Source organism: Benincasa hispida, chromosome 5, assembly GCF_027475165.1.
Source record: "Benincasa hispida cultivar pf3 chromosome 5, pf3_genome.v1.1, whole genome shotgun sequence".
NCBI classification, from domain to species: domain Eukaryota; kingdom Viridiplantae; phylum Streptophyta; class Magnoliopsida; order Cucurbitales; family Cucurbitaceae; genus Benincasa; species Benincasa hispida.
Window position 1 is genome coordinate 21,676,844 of NC_143482.1, and position 15,488 is coordinate 21,692,331.

The window sequence follows — 15,488 nt, forward strand, 5'->3', positions numbered from 1 at the left end:
ATTAACAATTAAAATATTTAAAAAATATTGTTTGTATTAGATGCCAAAAATATTGTAAATATTCCATGCAAAAGTCGCATTGATTGTTCTGATCCATGAGACTGTGATTGCAAGCTTAATCTATGTTTTTGTCACCCAAGATTCGAAAAGAAATTTCTTAACAATGCCTTTCCTAAATATTTGGGAGAAGAAAAGACGATTCCTTAAAGACTTGATGGAAAGATGACCCATTTCCCATTCCCCGCCCCTATTTGGATCCACATACATACATCCATGTGCTCATAAATTAGAAGAAATATATTTTTCTATAATACACATAAATAATACATGCCTTTATTTTACTATTAGAGCACTTTATTTCAAGGCTTATGTTGTTTACAAAATTTACAGCACTTCAATTCATTACCACTATTATATTCCAAAGGTGGTGTATTATTATTAGTTTTAAATGTTCTCAAAATTTTCAAATATCTCTATTTCGATTTCTTGTGGAAGATGTTGTATAGAGCGGGGCCACATAGAAATTAATGTTTACCACGTGGTAAGATATAGCCAATTGATTGATCAAAATATTTATTCTATCCCTAAAAAAATGAAAAATAAAAATATTAACTATTGGAGCTTGATTAATTCATTAACTATAGAATAACTTATTCCAAACTCATATTTGCAAGAAAAAAAATTGATGTAAAATTTTCATAAATTTATCTATTTCAATAAAACTAAACTTCGTGGAAAAATAAGTTTAACTAGTGCACAAATTAACTAATTAATACCTTTGTTGAAATTCATATATTTTGCAAGAGAAAAAACTCTAATGTCATTTTTGTTTAAAACTTTTCAGTTTTGTATGCATTTGATTTATAGTTTACTTAATCCATGAAACATCCTTTTTTTTTTATACCATTCCTAAAGCTTTTAAAGTTAAAATGGCCATTTTTTAAAAAGTTTTAAGTTATAATTACAAAACTCTTTTAAATTGGAAGACCGACTATATCAAAGCGATATCTAGGTAACTTGATCTTAATCCTAAGCTAACTCTGAACTCCTGTTTATTCGGGATTATCCTTAGATTTGCATAGATGAGGTTTGGCTCAACTGCGCCGGTTAAATAAACCTCCATTTCAGGGATAAGACCGGGTAGATAGCTGGGGACATAGGGTGTAAGATGGAAGTCACTCCTACCCGTTTTTAGGGATAGTAGAGAGGTTGTTACCTTAAATGTTAACTCCGGGTCTTTAAAAAGAGGCCCCACACTCTCATTGGTTCGAGATGGACTTGGTTTGTTGATCGTATCACAAATCAATTTTTCATTAGAGGATCAGTGGGACTTAAGGAACAAAAGGTAATCTCAGGGGTAAAACAGACATTTGATCTGGTCGTTATTATCAACAACATTTCTTCTAATGTATGAGCACATGGATGTTCATTAGAGGATCAGTGGCCGCATAGAAATTAACGTTTATTATGCGATAAGATATATCCAATTGATTGATTAAAATATTTGTTCTATCACTAAAAAAATGAAAAATAAAAATATTATAAATAAATTTTGCACAAGTTGGAGCTTGATTAATTCATTAACTATTGAATATTTTATTCCAAACTCATATTTGCAAGAAAAAAAATAGACATAAAATTTTCATAAATTATCTATTTCAATAAAACTAAACTTCATGGAAAAATAAGTTTAACTGGTGCACAAATTAACGAATTAGTACCTTTGTTGAAATTCATATATTTTGCAAGAGAAAAACTCTAATGTCATTTTTGTTTGAAAGTTTTCAATTTTGTAGCATTTGATTTGTAGTTTACTTAATCCATGAAACAACCTTTCTTTTTTTTTTTTTTTTTTTTACCATTCGTAAAACTTTTAAAGTTAAAATGGCTAGTTTTTTTTTCACCATGTTTTTCACAAGTTCAACCCATTATTTTTAAAGTTTCTAAAGCGACAGTTCAGTCCCTCTAGGTTTTCAAAATAGCTCTAAATGGTCATTGACTTAATTTGACCGTTAGTTTGACGAATGTAAAAACGACATAGCATGTTGAGGTGACTACTTTTAGAAGAGTTGGAAAAGTTTACTAATATTTTATTTTATTTTTTTAATATCACAAGTCTTTTTTTCTTTTCTCTTTCCCCTCTTCGCTCCCTACATCTTCTTCTTACTCTTCCATGTCATGAGACCATTGTTTGTTGCTAAAGTTTAGAAAAGTAAAGATTCAAACTGGACATTTTAAAGTACATGGACGGAAATGGAACAAATTTTAAAGTAGAACTATAATGGTAATTAACCTAAGATTTTTTTTACTACAATGAAGGACGAGGGATTCAAGCCCATCACATCTTACTTATTAACATATTTCATTTGATAAACTAAATATCGCCAAAATGGAAACTTGATTTGAAAAAATGGAAACTTTTTTTTTTCACCATGTTTTTTGCATGTTCCAACCATTATTTGTAAAGTTTCTAAAGAGACAGTTCAGTCGGTCTAGGTTTTCAAAGTTGTTCTAAGTGGTCATTGACTTTGTTTGACCATTAGTTTGACGAATTTAAAAACGACGTGGCATGTTGAGGTGACTATTTTTATATGAGTTGGAAAACTTTACTAATATTATATTTTATTTTTTAATCTCTCAAGCCTTTTTTTCCTATCTCCTTCCCCTCTTCTATCCCTAAATCTTCTTCTCAGTTTTTCGTGTCATGAGACTATTGTTTTTTGCTAATGCTTATAAAATCTATAGATTCAAATTGGACATTTGAAAGTACATGGACGGAAATGGAACAACCTTTAAAGTAGAACTAGAATGGTAATTAACTTAAGTTTTTATAGTACAATAAAAATGTATTTTTCTATAACATACATAAATAATACATGACTTTATTTCACTATTAGAGCACTATATTTCCATGCTTATGTTGTTTACAAAAAATTATAGCACTTCAATTCATTACAACTATTATCTTCCAAATGTGGCATATTATTATTAGTTTTTAACATTGTCAGATTTTTCGAGTATGTTTATTTTGATTTCCAATGGAAGATGTTGAATAGAGAGAGGTCGCGCATAAATTAAGGTTTACTATGCGATAATATATAGCTAATTAATTGATTAAAATATTAGTTCTATCACTAAAACAATGATAAATAAAAATATTATGATAAATTTTGCACAAGTTGTGTAATGACCCAGATTTGTACGCATACAGAAAATTAAATGTCAAATATTAAGCAGGACGAAATTTTGTTTAGAGGGGTGGTAAATGTAATACCCTAACCCTAATTTAGAAAGCATGAAAACAAATAAAATATATAATTAAGAATGAAAAATATATAAATTTAATAGGAAAATCGAGTGGAAATTTAGAGGGGGAAAAATAGGAAATTTATTCATTATCCAAAAATAATGGATAAGGGAGCAGAATCAGGGAGGATTAATTAGAAGTTGAACACTAGCTAATTCAAGAAAGAACGGGCAGTAGATAACTTTTTGTTTGGGCATTGCTCATTGGAAGAATTGGAGGTGAATTAATTGCCCACATACTCTTAAAATTTGAAAGAGTTAAAAAGAGGAAATGGAATCCAGAAGTAGTAAAGGCAACCATGCATGAAAACTAATGAGATTGGAGAGACAGTAGAAGAGAACCGGAGTGGGAGCGGGAGCGAGAGCGAGAGCAGAAGCGAGAGCGAGAGTAGGAGCAAGACCAGCGAGAGTGAGAGCGCGACCAGCGACAGCGACAGGGAGAGCGAGAGTCGCGAGAGCCAAACCAGCAAGAAAGCTGCAGAGAGCGAGATTTTGAGAACAAAGAGAGCGAGATTTGGACAGAAGCGTGGATTATGCGTTGAATTTGGCCACGATCTTATAGATTATACATAGAAAAACCCTAAAATTGAATATAAACAAAGAATGATGACGTAAGGGCAAACGTTAGCCAAGATTAGGTGTCTTATTGAGAGGAATCCTTAAACCCTAAGTAATTTTAAAGAAGCCACCTGTATGATGATTTGTCACACTGAGAAGAGCTCAAAACTACTATAAATAAGACTCTTTGCCTGAAGATTTAACCCATTCTCAAACAAATCTCAGTAACAAAGAATTGTGTGAAAGAGTAAGTGTGATTAAGGACGTTTTGTGAGATTAAAAGAGAAAAGTTGAAGTAAGGTGCTGCCCAAATTTCTGCCCAAATTTCCTTCTAGTTTAAAAAGGGAAAGCTATATTGATCAAATCATAAAGAATAATAAGGAATAATTAGATCACAGTAAGTAGTTTATCTCACCCTCTCTTTAAATGTTCTATGGTAGTGTACCTTTATTATGTTGCATGGTTATGTTAATTGTTATATTGCATTACATGTTTAGAACACGTTTCTCTACAAGGGATCCCATGCGTTATGTTTGTTCACGATTACGTTAAAATCAAGTTTTAATTAGGTGTAAGTTATGCTTCCAGTCTAATCTTACGTTTATGTTAATGGTTGATGTTGGATGCGACTCTGGCTCTACTGACTGCATGACCGTCTAATCATCAGATGAGTTAGTTTCCACTTAAGTCCTCACCTTCCTATCAGGGCGGAGAAATTTATGTTTCTAGGGCCGGTAGGACATGTATGGTTGCACCCCTCCAGGCCTAATCTTACGTTATGTTTACGCTAAGGACTAGCAGGGTATGTATGGTTGCACCCCTCTAGTCTAATATTACGTTTATGATAATGGTTGATGTTGGATGCGACTCTGACCCTACTGACTGCATGACCCACTAATCATCAGATGGGTTAGTTTTCGCTTAGGTCCTCATTTTCCTATCAGGTTGGAGAGATTTATGTTGGAAGCATAACCGACCACCACATGTTATATATACGTTTTTGTTCCCAACCATATGTTTTCATGATATGTTGCTTGTGATTGTGCATTTGGTCACTACCCTACGTGAGAACTACTTACTGGGTATATTATATACTCATCCTATATTTTTACAGACTTTGTAGGTAAGGACACATCGTAGATGGCAAAATTGGACGTCGCTCAAATGGCCAACCATCAAACTCACTATTATAGGTATATGCATTTTGTACCACCACGCTAATGTTTTATGGATCCTGGTGTTTTGATAAATAAAATTTGTATATAGTTTTTCTATCTAATTAATAAAATTTAGATATGTTCTTTGAAATTTTCACCAGAACTTATCTCATGATAGAAAAGTCTAAGTATGTATGTCGTAACGGTCGGATCATAATGTGTAAAGATCCGGTCGTTACAAGTTGAAGCTTGATTAATTCATTAACTTTTGAATAACTTATTCCTAGATCATATTTGCAAGAAAAAAATTGATTTAAAATTTTTGTAAATTTATCTATTTCAATAAAACTAAACATCCTGGAAAAATAAGTTTAACTGGTGCACAAATTAACTAATTAATACCTTTGGTTAAATTCATATATTTTGCAAGAGAAAAAACTCTAATGTCATTTTTGTTTAAAAGTTTTCAATTTTGTATGCATTTGATTAATAGTTTACTTAATCCATGAAACAACTTTTAAAGCTTTTAATGTTAAAATGTTCAATTTTTCTTCACCATGTTTTTCGCAAGTCCCAACCATTATTTGTAATGTTTCTAAAGAGACAGTTCAATCCCTCTAGGTTTTCAAAATAGTTCTAAGTAGTCATTGACGTAATTTGACCATTAGTTTGACGAATATGAAACCGACGTGACATGTTGAGGGGACTACTTTTAAATGAGTTCGAAAACTTTACTAATAATATATTTTATATTTTAATATCACAAGTCTTTTTTCCTTTCTCCTTCCCCTCCTCTCTCTCTAAATCTTCCTCTTAGTCTTCTCTGTCGTGAGATCATTGTTTGTTGCTAAAATTTATAAAATCTAAAGATTCAAATTTGACATTTAAAAGTACATGAACAGAAATGGAACAAACATTAAAGTAGAACTAGAATGGTAATTAACCTAAGTTTTTTGGATACAATAAAGGGAGGGGAATTCGAACCAAGGATTAGTTACTACATGTTTCATTTGATAAACTAAATATCGCCAAAATAGAAAATTGATTTAATCATCAAAGAGAATCATGGAATCTAGAAGGTAATATATAGAAAACCATGTATACATAGTATGGAAAAGAAAAATATATAAAATTTCAAATTAGGACCCTACGTATACTAAATATTCAACTTCAATGGTTACATTATTATTTTCTATAAACACTAAAATATCAATAAAGAAGATAAAATTTTAGGAAAAACTTTCATAACATATGTATACGTATATAGAATTTCTCTATAATGCATATAAATTAAATTTATTATATTCGCTCAACAACAAAATTCATCTTTTAATGCATCATATATTTTAGAAAATTGTACTGGGTAGCAAAATTAATTAGTATATTTATTATTTTAGTAACAGTTTTTTAGGTTTTTGAACATATAAACAAAATATGCTTTTCCTTTTTAATTTATAGATTTTACCCCTTTAGTTTTGCTCTTCAAATTTTAGTAACGGTTTACTATGCGATAAGATATAGAGAATTGATTGATTAAAATATTTGTTCTATCACTAAACCAATGAAAAATAGAAATATTATGATAAATTTTGCACAAGTTGGAGTTTTATTAATTCATTAAATTTTGAATAACTTATTCCAAACTCAATATTGATTTAAAATTTTTGTAAATTTATCTATATCAATAAAACTAAACATTGTGGAAAAATAAGTTTAACTGGTGCACGAATTAACTTATTAATACCTTTGTTGAAATTCATATATTTTGCAAGAGAAAAAACTCTAATGTCATTTTTGTTTAAAAGTTTTCAATTTTGTATGCATTTTATTAATAGTTTACTTAATCCATGAAACACCTTTTAAAGCTTTTAAAATAAAAATGGCCCATGTTTTTCGCAAGTTCCAACCATTATTTGTTTGTTTCATTTTTTTTTATTTTGACCATTTTGCTTTCTTTTTTCTGATTTGAGAGATTGTTGTGATTTGTTTTAAGGGTAATTGTTTTAAATTATAAATTGCTGAAAAATTTTTCAAGTATAACAAAACATCATTGTCTATTAGTGATAGATAGCGATAAAGTGTGATAAACATCCATCACTGGATAATATATCGCAATAGACATCTATTAGACACTCATAAATTTCTATTGCGGTCTATATGTGATAGGTAGAGATATATTTTACTATATTTGTAAATAAATTACCCAGTTTTCTAAATTTGAAAACACCCCTTGTTTTAATCTAAAAGTTTTTTTTTTCAAGTTGGCGGGATTTTCTTTGATTTGGGTTATATTTTTTGGTTTTAAATATAATTTTAATGGTATATCGAAAGAATAAAAATGAAAATAGTATTGCAAGAGATATATCCTAATTTGGTGTCTCCCCATACTTTATAGTGCTTTCTGGACCTTTTATATTTATATTTTGGGTTGGCCCAAGTCCTTTTGGTTTTGCGATGTTAATATGCAAAACTAAAAAATGGCAGATAAGACTCAATTTTAGTAATTTCCTTTGTTATTGTTGCAACTATCCCATATATTTTCTACCATTTTAAGCTAAACTATTTTACTATAAATCCTTGTATATTTTTCATGAAAAAACACACAAACAAATGAAAAAGCTTCCAAATCATATAATACTCACCCACTAGAGACTGGACATGGAGAAGTCCTCGACAAAGTTTGCTCTCATACTCCTATCACATTTAGACCGCGATAGAAATTTATGAGTGTCTGATAAATATCTATTGCGAAATATAGTCCACTGATATATGTCTATCACAGTCTATCGTTATCTACTACTAATAGACAATGATATTTTTTTTTATACTTTACAATTTTACAGCAATTTACCATTTAAAACCAATTACCCTTGTAGAAAATCAAGAAAATCTCCCAAATCAGAAAAAAAAAAAAAAAATCAAAATGGTCAAAATAAAACAAAAATGAAACAACCAAAATTTGAACAGCAGGACTAAAGGGGTAAAATTGTGATGAAATTTGGATAATAAGTAGGATGATGAAACAACTAGTGTGGAATGGGGATGGAATTGAGATGGGAAGTTGGGAAAAAATAATAAGTAGGTTGAGCTAGTGTGGAATAATATGGAAATTAAGTTTGGAAAATTTGGGAAAAATTTGGTTAAGTATGGAGAAATTAGGTGAAGTGCGTTATGGCTGAAGGACTGAGGAAAATATGGAAGTTATGTGAAATGCGTGTTATGCACAAAACACTGGAAGGCATGTGACTAGTGGCACAATCGTGTAGAAATTGAACGGAGACAAATAATGTTCACAGTAGCTAAGAGCGAGATCATTGAGAGTAAGATTTTGAGCAAGAAATATTGGAGAGAACAGTTGGAGAGAAAGATTGGAGAGAAAATTTGGAGAGAGAGATAGATGGAGAGAGCGAGATTGGAGAGAAAATTTGGAGAGAGAGATAGTTGGAGAGAGCGAGATTGGAGAGAAATCTGGAGAGAGCAAGAGTAGAGAGAGCGATATTTTGAGCTAGAAAGTTAGAGAGAGCGAGAGTAGAGAGAGCGAGATTTTGAGCCAGAAAGTTAGAGAGAGCGAGGGTAGAGAGAGCGAGATTTTGAGCCAGAAAGCTGGAGAGAGCGAGAGTAGAGAGAGCGATATTTTGAGTTAGAAAGTTGGAGAGAGAGAAAATGGAGAGAGCGAGATTTTGAGCAAGAAAGTGGGAGAGAGCGAGAGCAGCTTGTGCATCAGCCACGCCTTGTCCGGTGCTGCATTCGAACGTCACGTCCACGTCTTGCCTATGCATTGAACGGCCGAGCAAGCTTCTGGGCAATGTATTTGGACGCGTTGGGGTGGATTATGTATTTAAAACCCTAAGGGCAAATGTCAATTAAAATTTAGGTATCCAATGAAGAGAAATTCTTAAACCCTAAGAAATTGTGTTGGATGCGTTTGGGAAGAACACATTGAACCAAGGTGAAGTCAGCTTATGTTGATAAAGGGAGGATTAAACATTTGGCCATGCAACCAAGTAGGTGTTGTCAATCCCACGAGCAATTTGAACGCCTATAAATAGGGAGTTGGGATTTCATTTTCAAATCACAAAAAAATCATAAATTTCGTAGAGAAAATAAAGGGCAGTGAGGTTTCAGAGGAATGTGTCAACTTTGGACGAAGAGATCTTCCAATCTACTCGTGTTTTGGAGTGATTTCAAAGCCATCTGAAAGCTCTGAAAGTCTAGTTGTCAGAGTAGGGCTGCCGGAGGAAAAGGCTCAAAAGAACTAGGCTGGAGGTTGAGAAGAACGCAGAAGGGTCAGACTGTCGAATCAGTCTGGGCCAGTCTTGAAGATTGTGAGATTCCGGCCAAACCACGAGAAATTCGGAGCTGGAAGTTTAGGGTAGATTCCTAAGACATTAGAATAAGTTTGTAGAAGGAAGTATTTCCAAATAAGGTTCGGAACTATGAGTAATCTAAGTTGTATGTTGAATCTAGATTATAGGGGTGAAAAAGGGACCCGAGGAGCTACTAGAGTGAAAAGTTCCTAAGAATTCAAGGTGAGTGGCTAAAATGTTTTCAAACTAAAACGTTTTTAAACTATTTTGATTACAACATTTACATAAAGCATGTTTGAGGAAATAATTCTCATGCCTACTAGTTTTATAAAGTGGTTTCCAAGCAAGTTTGAATTGTGTTGTGAATGCATGCCTATTGTTGAAAAACTATTTACATATGTTGATTTTATCCAGCATGCGTTACCATCTTTAAAGCCATGTTTTATATGTGTTATACTGTACATGCTTTAAAGAGAAAAGTTGTTTATAAATAGTTTTGGTAAAATGCGATGTCGAAGTATAAGGAGAAGGCATCCACCCAACTAGATACTGAAGTACAAGGAGAAGATAACTATTGATACTAAAGTATGTTTGAGAAGGTACCAAGCCAATGGGATACTGAAGTACGTGGGGAAAGGTATCCTAGTAGCTCGATACTGAAGTACAAGGAGAAGGTATCTGAGTAGTAGTACCTAATGTGGCCACAGGTGAATAAAGTCAGAGATTGAGCAAAAGGGTTCTCTTTGGACTAGCAGTTGGTGTTGGGATTATTTTACCAGTTATAAAGTACTTTGATTTGAGAAATGATTTTACTGTTTTATGTTTAAAACAGTTTAATATACATTACACTTGGAAATTGTTTATGCTGCATTAAATTATATTTCAGATAAAACTATCTTCTGAAATTATGCATGAGAATTTACTATGTTTTCTCGGTCGCTCACTGGGTGTAAGCTCACCCCACTTTCAAATGTTTTTGTTTCCCCCCCCCCCCCCAAGTAGCGTTCAAATCCTCTGAAGATAGCTCAGTATTTGCTCTGTCATTAAAGGACCAAAAGACTTGTAACCGTTTGCTAGGTGATTACAGTTAATATTGTACAGATATTGCTATTGTTCATATAGGGACTAGGGTTTGTGGGTTTTAGTACTTGTAAATCTAATGTTGTAAATACTCTAAATATATTAAGTTTCTAAGTTAATAAATTATGGGCCTACAGCCGTCCCGTTGCATATAATTTGTATTTGGTATCAGAGTTATTCCGTAAGAGTTTTTAGGTATTAAGTGTCAGCCTAAGGGTTGATAACTACTGCAGTCACGCCCTTCTCTAGGCTAAGAGGGTGGTCTGGGGCAGGGTGTGAAAGTTTGGTATCATAGCATAAGTTTTTGGGACAATTGAGGAATTAGTTTATACCAGCTTGGTATCCAATATAAGTTTCTGGGAAGGTTAAAGAGTTAGCTAGTACCAGTTTGATATCAGAACAAAGGTTTACATAAAACCTGGGAAAAGGTTGAGTGTAAAGTCTAAGTTGATACCAGCTTGGTATTAAAGGATGGGTTATACGTAAGTTTGGGAAAGATTTAAGCTAGCTTAATACTAAAACATAAGACTTTGGATGAAAGAGAGAATTCATGCATTAGAATAAGTCCCATAGATAAGTCCCTAACTTGTATACCTAATAACTAGACAAAGATGCTGAGAAGAAGTGGCAAACGGAGCAAGCAGACTGAGAAGAGGAATATTGACCCTACCAGCGGAGGTCCTGAAATTAGACGGGACCCAAATCCGAAGGGGAAAAGAGTTAGAGACTCAGTAGAATAGGAGGCAACTTCTGAAAACGAGTCTAATACACCAAAAGTAGATGTAGAACCCCAGATGGAGGATCGAGTATTCGATAGAATTACTAAAAAATTAGCGACGAGTGTAGGATCGATCCAAAATGATCCAGAAAAGAAGTTCGACATCGAGAGGTTGAAAGATTTAGGAGCCACGACGCTCGATGGAACCACAGATCCATTTGATGCTTAAATCTGGTTGGATTTGATTGAGAAGTGTTTTAAAGTTATGAGATGCACTGAGGACCGTAAGGTCGAGTTAGCGGCATTCTTGCTGCAAAAAGGGGCTGAGAAGTGGTGGAAAATGATAGAGGCTAGAAGGAGGATAAATACTACCCTAGTTCTTTTATAGATGCGAATAGGGAGGAATTCCTTAGGCTAACTCAAAGAGTGATGACGGTTGCTGAATATGAGCAAAAATTTACTGAGTTATCTCAGTATGCCCTTCCGATCATCGCGAAAGAGAATGAGAGGTGTAGGAGATTTGAGAGTGGCCTAAGAAGAAAAATACGTATAGTTGTTACCTCTACATCTAATTGGGTGAATTTCACTCAGTTAGTTGAGACCACTATCCAAGTAAAGCGGAGTGTAGCGAATGAGGATGAATTTCAACCAAGAGAAAGATAGTTTAGAGTGCCTGGAGAAACAAGAAGTAAAAAATTTAGATCCTCATTCTCTGGACAGTCGGGGATAAGGAGTTTTGGGGGCATGGGCCAACAAAGTTTGAGTCGAAAGAAGTCCAGACCTATAGCTAAACAAAGTGGTAGATTAGTATCAGGTCGTGCTAGTGAGTCGGTGGCTAGTATAGGGGGGAAACCACTGTGTGTAAACTGTAGTAAACCTCATACAGGGGTATGCTACGGTAATAGGAATTTGTGTTTCCAGTGCGGACAAGCTGGGCATTTCAAAAGAGATTGTCCTCAACTAGGTCATGGAGCACGGAATGAGCAAAGAGGAGTTACCTAGACTGTAAACCAACCTAGAACGACCAGAACTGGAAGTGAGGGATCCGGTGTAGCTAAGTAGAAAGGGGTAGCTGGACGACTCCAACAGCAACCGCAGCAGCAGCAGGGTAGAATATACGCTATGACATACCAGGAAGCGGAAGAAGCTCCAGATGTCGTAACTGGTAAGATAACTTTATGTAATCAATCCGCTTATGCATTATTTGATCCTGGTACTACACACTCATTCATATCTAGTATGTGTGCATTACGTATAGATAAAATACCTGAACGTATGGATGATGAATTATTTATCTCTACGCCTGTAGGAGATACTCTAGTGGTACATGAGTATTATAGGAATTATGAAGTAATTCTTGGAGACCAAAGTTTTTGGGTCGACTTGATTCCATTAGAATTACTAGAATTTTATGTTATCTTAGGTATGGATTTCCTAAGTAAACACGATTCCACTATAGATTTCTTTAGAAGAGAAATAGTGTTTAGGAAACCCGGTGAAAAAGAAATAACTCTGGTTGGAAGTAAAAGAATACTCCCAGGAAGTTTAATATCAGCAGTGAAGGCTAGGAAGTTGTTGAGTAAAGGATGTGATGTAACACCCCGATCCTTACACCTTATGATCCGACCGCTACGACATGCATACTTAGACTTTTCTATCATGAGATGAATTTTGGTTGAAATTTCAAAGAACATATCTAAATTTTATTAATTAGATAGAAAAACTATATAAAAAATTATTTATCAAAACACCAGGATCCGTAAAACTAGCGTGGTGGTACAAAATGCATGTGCCTATAATAGTGAGTTTGATGGTTGGCCATTTGAGCGACGTCCAACTCTGCCATCTATGTTGTGTCCTTACCTACAAAGTCTGTAAAAATATAGGATGAGTATATAATATACAAAGTAAGTAGTTCTCACGTAGGGTAGTGACCAAATGCACAATCAAGAGCAACATGTCATAAAAACATATGATTGGGACCGAAAACGTATAATAACATGTGGTGGTCAGTTATGCTTCCAACATAAATCTCTCCGCCCTGATAGGAAGATGAGGACCTAAGCGAAAACTAACCAATCTGATGACTAGCGGGTCATGCAGTCAGTAGAGCCAGAGTCGCATCCAACATCAACCATTAGCATAAACGTTATGCTTCCAACATAAATCTCTCCACCTTGATAGGAAGATGATGACCTAAGCGGAAACTAACCCATCTGATGATTAGCGGGTCATGCAGTCAGTAGGTTCAGAGTCGCATCCAACATCAACCATTAGCATAACCATAAGATTAGACTGGAAGCATAACTTACACCTAATTAAATCTTGATTTTAACATAATCATGAACAAACATAATGCATGGGGTCCCTTGTAGAGAAACGTGTTTTAAACATGTAATGCAATATAACAATTAACATAACCATGCAACATAATAAAGGTACACTACCATAGAACATTTAAAGAGAGGGTGAGATAAACTACATACCTTGACTGTGATCTAATTATTCCTTATTATTCTTTATGATTTTATCACCAGAGTTTTCCCTTTGTAAATCAAAAGAAGAAATTTGGGCAGCACTTTACCCGAGCTTTTCTCTTTTAATCTCACAGAACTTCCTCACTCACACTTAATTTTTCACACGATTCTTTGTTACTGAGATTTGTTTGAGAATGGGTTAAATCTTCGACAAAGGGTTCTATTTATAGTAGTTTTCAGCTCTTCTCAGTGTGACAAATCATCGTACAGGTGGCTTCTTTAAAATTACTTATGGTTTATGGATTCCTCTCTATAAGACACCTAATCTTGGCTAACGTTTGCCCTTACGTCATCATTCTTTGTTTGTATTCAATTTTAGGGTTTTTCCATGTATAATCTATAAGATCGTGGCCAAATTCAACGCATAATTCGCGCTTTTGTCCAAATCTCGCTCTCTCCCGTTTTCTCGCTAGGAATTTACTCTGTCTAGCTTTCTTGCTGGAAATCCCGCTCTCTCCACTCTCACTCTCAAATTTTCTCTTCCGTCTCGCTCTCTCCAGCTTTCTCGCTCTCGCTCCCGCTCTTTCCTACTGTCTCGCTAAGAAAAGCTCTCTTTACTCTCGCTTTCTCCAACTTCCTTGCTACAATTCTCGCTCTCTCCAATTTTCCTTCAATCTCGCTCTCTCCAGGGATCTCACTCTCTCTACTCTCGCCAGCCTCAATCTCGCTAGCATCGTTCGCTGGGTTTCTCGCTCTCCAATTCTTTCTTCGATCGCGCAGCTCTCTTCTCAGAATCTCGTTTTCTCCAGTTTTCTCACTGGTGTGGCTCTCGCTCTCTCCCACTTTCTTGCTCCCGCTCGCTCCCTTATTCATTATCCAATTTCCAATTTTAAATTTTTTTTCCTTCTAAATTTCCATCCCTTTAAATAAAATTTTGTCCTGCTTATTATTTGATATTTAATTTCCGGTATGCGTACAAATCTGGGTCGTTACATTCTTCCCCCCCTTAAGAACTTTCGTCCTCGAAAGTTTCTTGGTTCTTAAAAAGATAAGGGTATTTGTCTTTCATCTTTTCTTCTCGTTCCTATGTAGCTTCTTTCACTTGCTGATTTCTCCAGAGAACCTTCACTAAACTTATTTCTCGATTACGAAGCGACTTCTTCTCTTTTGCCAGGATGCAAACCGGAGTCTCCTCATATTCCAAGTTTTCATTATTTGTAGAGGTTCATAATTTACTATGTGTGATGGGTCAAACACGTATTTTCGAAGCATCGATACATGAAAGACATTATGTATTGTAGAAAGTGTGGGTGGTAATGCCAATCGGTAAGCTACTTGGCCAATACGTTCTAATATTTCAAAGGGTCCAATGAAGCGAGGGCTAAGCTTGCCTTTTCGTCCGTAACGCATAATGCCCTTTATTGGTGCTACCTTTAGAAATACGTGATCTCCTACTTTGAATTCCAGCTCTTTTCGACGGTTATCAGCATAATTCTTCTGTCTGCTTTGAGCTGTTCGCATTCTTTCCCGAATTAGCTTAATTAACTCTGATGTTTGCTGCACAATTTAAGGTCCTAGTAGTGTTCGCTCCCCAATTTCATCCCAGTGTACAGGGGATCTACATTTCTTTCCGTATAAGGCTTTGAAGGGAGCCATACCAATTATCGCCTGATAACTATTATTATAAGCAAATTCTATAAGATGTATCTGTGAATCCCATGCTTCAATAAAATCCAAAGTACATGCCCTCAACATGTCTTCTAGGATTTGATTAACTCGTTCTGTTTGGCCATCAGTTTGTGGGTGGAAGACTGTACTGAAATTTAGCTGGGTGCCCATTGCTTTCTATAAACTTTTCCACAACTTGGAGACGAAATGAGGGTCT

At 34.5% G+C, this 15,488-nt stretch overlaps 1 pseudogene; it reads right to left on the reverse strand.

The window, feature by feature from the left end:
- Positions 1 to 14,609: 14,609 nt before the first annotated feature.
- Positions 14,610 to 15,124, reverse strand: LOC150035974 (uncharacterized; annotated as a pseudogene).
- Between the last annotated feature and the right edge of the window lie 364 nt (positions 15,125 to 15,488).